Here is a 9,081-nt window from a genome sequence, read left to right as displayed (position 1 = left end):
TTAATATAAGCTAATGTTTTCGATAGAAAGGTTTTTATCAAATAATAGTGAAATTGAAAGAACAATATTTTTTTTTATTATTATTTTTATTAATCAAATTTTTGGCTGAGAACATAATATATATGACTCCAAGAATATCGTAAGAAACTGACTAAAACCAAGTCGAAGGGGTGAATAGAGAAGATTTCCATCAATGACCTGGAGAGCAGTGTGGGAAACATTACCCTAGTACTTATGGGAGAGAGATGCAGTAAAAAAAAGAGGCTTAGTACGTAAAGAAGTAGGCTTATCCACGCCAAAAAGCACGGGCATGTTATCGGAAGACTGTGACAATTAAATAACAGAGTCTATTTATTTTGAAATAAGTTAAATACTGCACTAGGGTTTCAAAACTATATATAAACAATTCAATTATATATTAATAATTCAAGTTTGCGGGTCTAATAATTTACGTACAACTATATAGAAATATTTTCAAATTGTGGGAAGATATTGATATTTGAACCATTTTTGTTACGTTTTGTACGTTTGTTTCACAGATTAACCTCTTTGGTAAATCTAGATATATGTTGTTAGTTTCCAATATAATGTCCTCTTAATGGGGGTTACTCGTTTCTCAACAAAACTGATTTTACCCTTACCAAAGGGTAAGCTTTTGACCACATTTGCAAAATAACTATTGTGGAAGGATATCACTTTTATTTAACAGAAAGTTTTTCAACCAAACAGTTAAAAGGATGTATTAAATAATGCGAATAAGAAGAAAGATTTATAGATTTGATATTAAATTCTTTAATTTCAACAGTGGTAATTACTGAATTATACGTGGCTATCTTATCTTAGTAAAACAAAAATGTTTTCCTTAGTAGATGGAAACCTCCTTCTGGAACTAAAACATTTTACTTACATATTAATATTTTGCAATAAGTTTGGTTCAACTCTTTCTACGGTAATCAATTTGCTATTGGTAACTAAAAAAGTCCAACTAAAAAGTTATCGGCTATGACAATCCAATTAAATAGTTACTAATCAGTCATTACTAATCATAACAGGAGTAGAATTACTTTATTCTATTATTTTCCTATATCTATTCCATTAACATCCAACACTAAGTTTGTTTTATTTAGTACCAAAGTACTAGATCTAGTATCTAGTGGCTTTGTATTTAATTGCTCAAGGAGGTTACGGTTACCTTTAACTCTTCAACATAGTTCTGTTCCATTACTTGTGTTCAAAACGTAGTACTCGGAAATTAACAATAAAAAATAAGTTGAATTGAAATATTAGAACCCCTCACAGGAATTGCGAAATTTTACTTACAGTAACTTTTTTGTACTTCGGTCGACATAAGTTTCTTAAGTGTTTTCTACACCGATAAGTCATAGGTATTTAGTTGGCAAATAGAATCGGAGAATATAATATTGATTTTTCGTCGTCATTAACACATGGAATAATTTACTGCTGCTTTTATTGTACCATACATCATTCCATAAATGGGAGACTTTATATAATTAACAAATCGAAATTTCCGATAAAATAATATAAAAACTGAATGTTTTTCTAAAACCGTATAACCACTAAATAAATAGAAAAATTCGACTTTATGGTAATGCATAGAGAACTCTATGTAACCTTAAAATATATACGTTTAAAAGCGTCAGAATTTTCATACGCCTGTTGCGCGACAGTTTCGCTTATGCAGTTGACTGGGGTAGTTAATTGAGTGGATGATTGGATCTGTCACCGAAAGAGACAGAATATTCCTTGAGATTCAGAAGATAAAAAGAATTTTTCAAAAAGGAATCGGTTGTCAGTTTTACGAATCGATATGTGTAAAACATATTAACAGTAAAGTTATAGTAAAAATTATATATTGGTTTTATAATTTTACATTTTTTTCTCCACCCCACTACTTTATCAACTTTTAAAGTGTTTAAAATAAGTTATACATCTACTATAGCTATTTTGTAAGAGTATATAACTCCAAATCTTAATCAAGAGTATTTTTAATCAAAAAGATAGTGAAAGTGGGCATTTAATAATTGTATTTGTGGTATTGTTTGATTGTAGCAATTTTATATTGTAAAGTTCACCAAATATAATTATTAATAAAGTGTTATATGTTGAAATCAGTGATATTAGAATATTCCAAAAATATATATATTTATACAATCCTTTTTGATTGAATACAAAGAAAAGATAGTAGAATGAAAAACCTCTTGACCCAAAAATACATTAAATTATTTAACAAACAGAAATTATATCCAATTAAGAAAATTACGAATAACTCAGATAATTTTATGAAAAATTATTATTATTTAAATATTTAAACTGAGTATTATAAGTAGAATGTTTAATAAATACGACAGCTTAGTTTTGGTACGCTTTGACAATAACTGAACCAAGAAAAGAAAAATATTTGAACTACTTTCACAGAGAAACGTGGTTGGAATTGCTAAATAAATTCTCTGTCCCAGTCATTCCTACAGGCAATATTTTATTTGAAAGTCGTTACTATTTAATTATATTCAGTAAAGCAAAATCCTACACTGTGTTCATAATATATTATTGTCTCAAAGCTACATACATTCAAACTTATTCCTACAAGTAACAGAAGCTTTATTGTTTTATAGTTGCATATTATAACAAATTATACTGGATTTAATAATTCATTTATAAAATATTTATGCGACAAGAATATTATTTTTTGATATGCATAGCTCATTTTTCGAAGAAAATGCAAATCCCTTAAACCACTTTCAAAAATGCCCAAATATTTCGAATACGAGCACTACGTTCCTTTAATATATTTAGGTATATATGTATATATAAATATACGTATAGTAGGTACACAGTACGGAAATCTATCCAATTAACATAAAAATACTTAACAAAAAAGTAGGTCCAACAATACCTACAAAGTTAAGACTTCCTGTCCAACAGACGATATTATGAATTCAAAATGACATCCTGCTGTCATTTTTCGTTAAATTTCTTACTTATCGTTTCCGCATCTGATGTGCTTCATCTTACCACTCACCTGAAATATTTGCTCGACTTTGCCTTTGATTTTCTCCTCCTCCGGCATTTCGTCAGGCAGTCGTCCCATCAGTTCGTATATGGCAGTCACAATATCAGTCATTTCCTCCCTCGTAATAAAGCCATCGCCATTGATGTCGTACAATGAAAATGTCCAGCGTAATTTTTCCTCCACTGAACCACGCGACAGTATCGAAAGTCCTTGCACAAAATCCTGCAAATACAAAATAAATATGTACGAGTATTACATTTTCAGATATAAATAAAGTTGTTGGTAGTAAATAAAGAAATTGAAAATATGTTTTAAGAAATTGCTTGTAAACCGCAATTGCGAACATTTATTTTGTATTTTTTCAGAAAGAATCTTTCGTTGTGCCATTGAGTAAATATTTGAAAGGATATGGCAAATATAACAATGAGAAGCTTCCCGTTTGTTGGGGTTGTTTTGTAGATTAATCTTAAATTGCGCTTTATTGGGTTGTGATGATAAAGGAATTTAAGTCGTTTTTAGGAAATTCTTTATCAAAAAGGTTTTTATCAAATTATTTCAATTTGAATAATGCGATTTTGTTTTAAATGTTTCAAGTTACCTCAAAATGTTTTAAGTGTTCTTTAAGTGTAATGTAATAGTACCTGTCTCATCTACTATTACAATTAAGATACTTTAAATCGTTATAGAAAACTACTTATGTATCTAACTTCTAAGTGTTAGATATTGAGATTCAATTAATTTTACCTTTATTGTGTAAGTAAATGTATTATTAAATTTTTTTATTATTTTAATGACCCAAAAATACCTCCAATGGAGGTATAAAGTGATTCCTGTCGACTCTCTAATGAGGAGAAAGAAATATCAGAATATATTCTTTGCAACTGCTCAGCGGCGGCAAGACGACTACCTTGGAAGCGGGATCTTAGTCCCAAATCAAATAGGTGAAATTAAGCCCACAGCAATTACAAGATTTATAAGTAGTCTAAAATTGTCCTAGTTGGGCCTATAGGCGCACAATAGATTTCATAGGTCGGGGTGCTTTAACAGCCTATTACTTAATAATAATAATAATATATTTTCAAAATTCATATGCAAATGTTGTGCAAAACTTTTCGCCAGCAATACAACAAATTAAACTGGCCACCATCGAGCGCAATATGTCAGAGGAACTGAAGCGCTATAAGAAAACTTATCACAAAGAGGAGGAACGTTACATTCAGCAGATGTTGGTCGAAAATCCAATTATTGTCGAACGTTGTGGACTAACCACCAACACCACCTCAGGTTCAGAAGAACCACTTAGTCGTGAGGAACAGTTGCGACCTCAGCGTGCTGAATTTTGCCGGCGATCGCGCATTAATAATAAAATTAATAAGGCAAAGATTAAGTATCGCCATAAATATATTTCGGAGAAATATTCAAAAAACGTGCAAACGTTGGAACACCTCCGGAACGTCATAAGCCAAGCGGAATCACTTTTAATTCGTAATGGACTAAGTGAAACGGCACTAAGGCAATTACGAGCTGGATATGGTTTGGATTGAATAATGCATAATCTAATTAGTTATAAATTATTTTAACGAAAAGAAAAGTGTGATTTAACATAATATATATTATATCTAATATATTATATTTATGTATTTTAAAATATAATTGATAAATACAAAAAGCATTTATTATTAATGCGTCGGCGATCGCGCATTAATAATAAAATTAATAAGGCAAAGATTAAATATCGCCATAAATATATTTCGGAGATATATTCACAAAATGTACAAATGTTGGAACACCTCCGGAACATCATTAGCCAAGCGGAATCACATTTAATTCGTAATGAACTAAGTGAAACGGCATTGAGGCAATTACGAGTACTAGTACTAGTACTAGTACATAACTGATATGAGTATCGCGGAAGGTGACTTATGTCACGTCATCTGCATGAGCTACTAGAAGGGCATCAAACGGCGTCTCTATTTGCAAAATATCATCATAAGTGATGTTGCATATTTCAGGCCCTAAGATTGAATCTCGTGATGCTCAAGCCGTTATTTGTACCGTTTTTAATCAATTTTTTGTGGAATAGATTAATTGTAGGTTTGTTAACTAACTTTTAAATAATCTTCTTCTATAAATGGGTACATGGAAGCGATTTTCTAGCGCATGTATGTCGAACTATTAAAAGCATTATTCATGTCTAAGCTTCTTTCATTTCTAGGTCTAGCTCTCATGTAACATCTTCCCATGCGTTAGCATGCTCTCTTTTTTTCTATACTGGTCGCTTATTATTATTATTATTAATATTCTGCGATCTATAATTATTTGCGCTAGAAGAGTGTCAGCTTCTTCTGTGCATATTTGCTTGAAGTATTTTTATTTAGAGGATGTTTTTTTGTTTGACGGGCATCTAGTTGGACCAGGAATGTGATTTGTTGCTGTAAATCCTTCATTTAGCCATAGCCAGTATTTCGGAAATTTTGTGCATTATTTTTACTTGCGCTCATTCTGACCACATTGAAGGCACAATCCTTGTCCTTTTCTATCAGTACGATCGCTTGTACATGGCCAATACATGGCCGACATCAACGTTTCACGTCGATTTGTAACTTTGCTTATTTTTACGCGGGACTTTTCTAATATGCTATTTACGTCAATCATTGCCATTTTGATAAAAGTATTCTCTGCGGCGTTGTTCTCTGCTGTTCGCTATCGTTTTGGTGACGTGTAGTTTCTTTTATGCTGTTGGGTCTTGGGTTGTTAATCGGATAGATGCAATAGCCTCTTTTTCTTCATCCAAGTCACGGATCTCAATCGTGGTTTGTGGCCTTAGGTCTTTTATCGTCACTATTTCTTTCAGCGATTTTTTATGAATTCGAAAAACTCCACTTTCTTTTCGCCTTCTGCGACTTCAAGAAACACTGCACCAGCAGGCGCTCTGCGCTATGCACTTGGTCCTTAAGCTTTTTCCTTCCGCACGTTTCTTTGATGGTATTTCTACATTGTCGGCCTTTTTAGTTTCTATTTCCCACTTATCTGTTGATTTTGGCAGTATGTCTTCCTAGTGGTTTGGATCACTGTTGTTTTTGCCATTGACAGCTTTTCTTGTGTTAATTGAGCATTAAGAGTTATATTACAAGTCAGCTTTTTAACCCTGATATTCTCTCACCAAGTGTATCTTCTATCAAAAGTTCGACGACATTATTGATTTTTATTTTCCTTGAATTTTGATTTGTAGGTCTTACCATGAACATAGCCTCTGTCATTTCAGGATTTACTACAATTCTTTATTTCCGAAAGTAACTCATTATCTTATCAACATTCAACTGTCGCTTAAAATAGAGTTAGCATTTTTGTCAGCATGCATAATTCAAGTGTTGTCAGCAAAATTCGAACCATAAGACACCTAAAAGATCTGACAGATAACTGAAACAGTTTGTGCTATAATGTTAGAGTTTTTACAATAATTTTGCTATAATATCTATGAGTATTAGGGACAAAACCTAAAATTTTGTGCAAAAACGTTACAGGCTTTGTTTTAAATATTGATATTTTTAAAACAAAAAAGTAAAATGCATAATATATAAAAAACGTTTCTAATACTTTTCTAAGTTACTTTAGTAAATAATAGTTTCAATACGCGATTAATTACAAATATAAAACAATAAACAACAACAACAAAAACAGTATGAAACAAAGGTTTACGTCACAAAAATTTTGAATCTATGTTCACACAGTTCCCGCCTGTATTGCAGACCTTTCTTAAAAAAAGCTACGAGTTGCCTCTAGTCTGTAAACTAATCAGTAAATATACTGAATATTTATAATATATTTTGCTACAAGTGTTAATGTACTTTTTGCCCACCGATACTCTGTCAACTGCAACCCATAAAATAATTAAGGTCCTTCCTTTTTAATCATGCATAAGTTCACTAACTTTTTTTTTTTGAGCTTTTACTGTAATAAAGGTAATAGTACATTCAAACTGTCTGTTTTAAGCGGTTTTGTTCATTAAAATCACTAATGAGGATGATTTACCATAAAAAAATGTTTCATAGAAATGAACTCATTATCAATAAATCAGCTCATTTAAAGCGGAAATGGTCGACTGCAACACTTAAAAATAAATTTCCCCTAAGGGATATTATTAAAGTTTGAAATATTTGGCATATATTTTATATGTAAAATATAAACAAACAACAGCTGAACTGTAAGAAAGGCATTGAGGAAGTTAGTTTTTAATAAAATATTTGTTTTTATTAATTAAATATGTGATTGATATATAAAATATGTATAAATGATTGAATATATCAATTATATATTTAATTATTTTGTGTGATATATTATCAAGTGAAGTTTATAAAAGTTCTTTTAGCAATATAAATCAGCTCATTATAATGTGAACGTTTCCTTATTAATATAAATGAGCCAGTGCCTAAATGAGACGGTGTGAATATACTATATGGCTTTTATGTTAAGTGTCTTATTGCTGTGAAAGAACAGTCTAATTTTATACTTCTAGTATTGCTGTTAATTTCTATTAAGTCGAAATTATTATATGGATATTTAGATATATATGTGTTTTTATTAAAATTTTTATAATTTGATTCTCCTTCTTTGCGTTATTTAAACAATCTTTACTGTTTATATTATGAAGATTGTAATTAAATTTTCTTGAGTACTAATTTTTGTACAAAATGTGTATAATTGGCCTTTTCTGTTAAATTTGGCTTTATACTCCCCTGAATTAGTCTTTTGACAAGTGCTCATAATAGAGCCCCTCTGTAGTTTTGTTTCGACATTCTGATACCATATAATTAAAGGTAATAAAAAAAATTTCATTTGGTGGAATTTTTTAATGGCGTTTGTAATTTCAGAAGTATTTAAAGTCTACTTAATTAAAAATTTTCTAACTAATGTTATTTCACTTTTTTTCTTTTAGTAGAATTTGTAATTATGACTTTTCGCTGGCAAATGTGAAAGTTGGAAAAATTTAATTACGCGTAAGTGAAAAGTATAAGTGGCATTAAACGCCAAACTTTTAACAAATTGACAGGAGGACAGGAGGCTTAAGGCATTAAAGTAAATGCAACTTGCTACTTTGAAACAACTTTAATCATTTAAATTTTTATATATTTTTTTTAAATTAATTGGCTGGATACTACTCGTATTATAAAGAGGGTATACTAAAACAAAAATAAAAAATTTATTCTAAAACATCATCTTAAAGTTTAGTACATTTTTAAGATACTTTTGGATTTATAACTCCGAAGTTCTAAGCCGGATTGAGCTATTTTAAAACATTTGATATGAGGACAGCAGAAGCATAAAATTTTAATGATAACTGAAATATGCGTGAATGTGCTCAAAATTAATAGCTTTTTTATGTACATATACGTTTATATATTGTATATATGTATATATTATTATTATTTTATATTTATTCCACTTAATAAAGTCAAAGCGTATCTACTCGGTACTTAGTCTATTTAAGCTGTCGAGTATGCAGAACATGCGGATATATAAAATATTGTTCATGTAAGCAAAACTGTAAGACGGAAGTGTGCAAGCATCTAAAGGATGTCCGTGTTCTATAATCATTACACTGGCACATTATTCAAAAAGGCGCGCAAAATGGCGCTACCGCAGTCATCACAGCCATTGTTTCTTATAATTTATGCAGCTGTTGTTGTTGTTGCTGTTGCTGTTGTTACCGTTGTTGCTATTGTTGGTATTTTTATTGTTGAATATAACAATCGAGGCGTTAAATTTATAATAAATCATTTTGACGATAGAACACGCTTGACTTTATTTACTACCGCCTTGGCGCTAGCAGGCGCTGGTAGGCGCAGCAGTATAGTATAATAGCTGCAGCTACTTTCAAGGCGTGGTGCCTAATGCTTTTCGTGCAATGAAAAATGAAAACAATTTCAAATTTGCATACATCAACCATATTAATATCAAATGTACATTCTGCATAAAAAACAATAATACAACAATATATGAATAGATATATATATATCTGTTAATATATATGCTACGAAAAAATAGGAGAA

Source organism: Teleopsis dalmanni, chromosome 1 (assembly GCF_002237135.1).
Source record: "Teleopsis dalmanni isolate 2A chromosome 1, ASM223713v2, whole genome shotgun sequence".
Taxonomy (NCBI): domain Eukaryota; kingdom Metazoa; phylum Arthropoda; class Insecta; order Diptera; family Diopsidae; genus Teleopsis; species Teleopsis dalmanni.
This window is presented reverse-complemented; position numbering follows the sequence as displayed.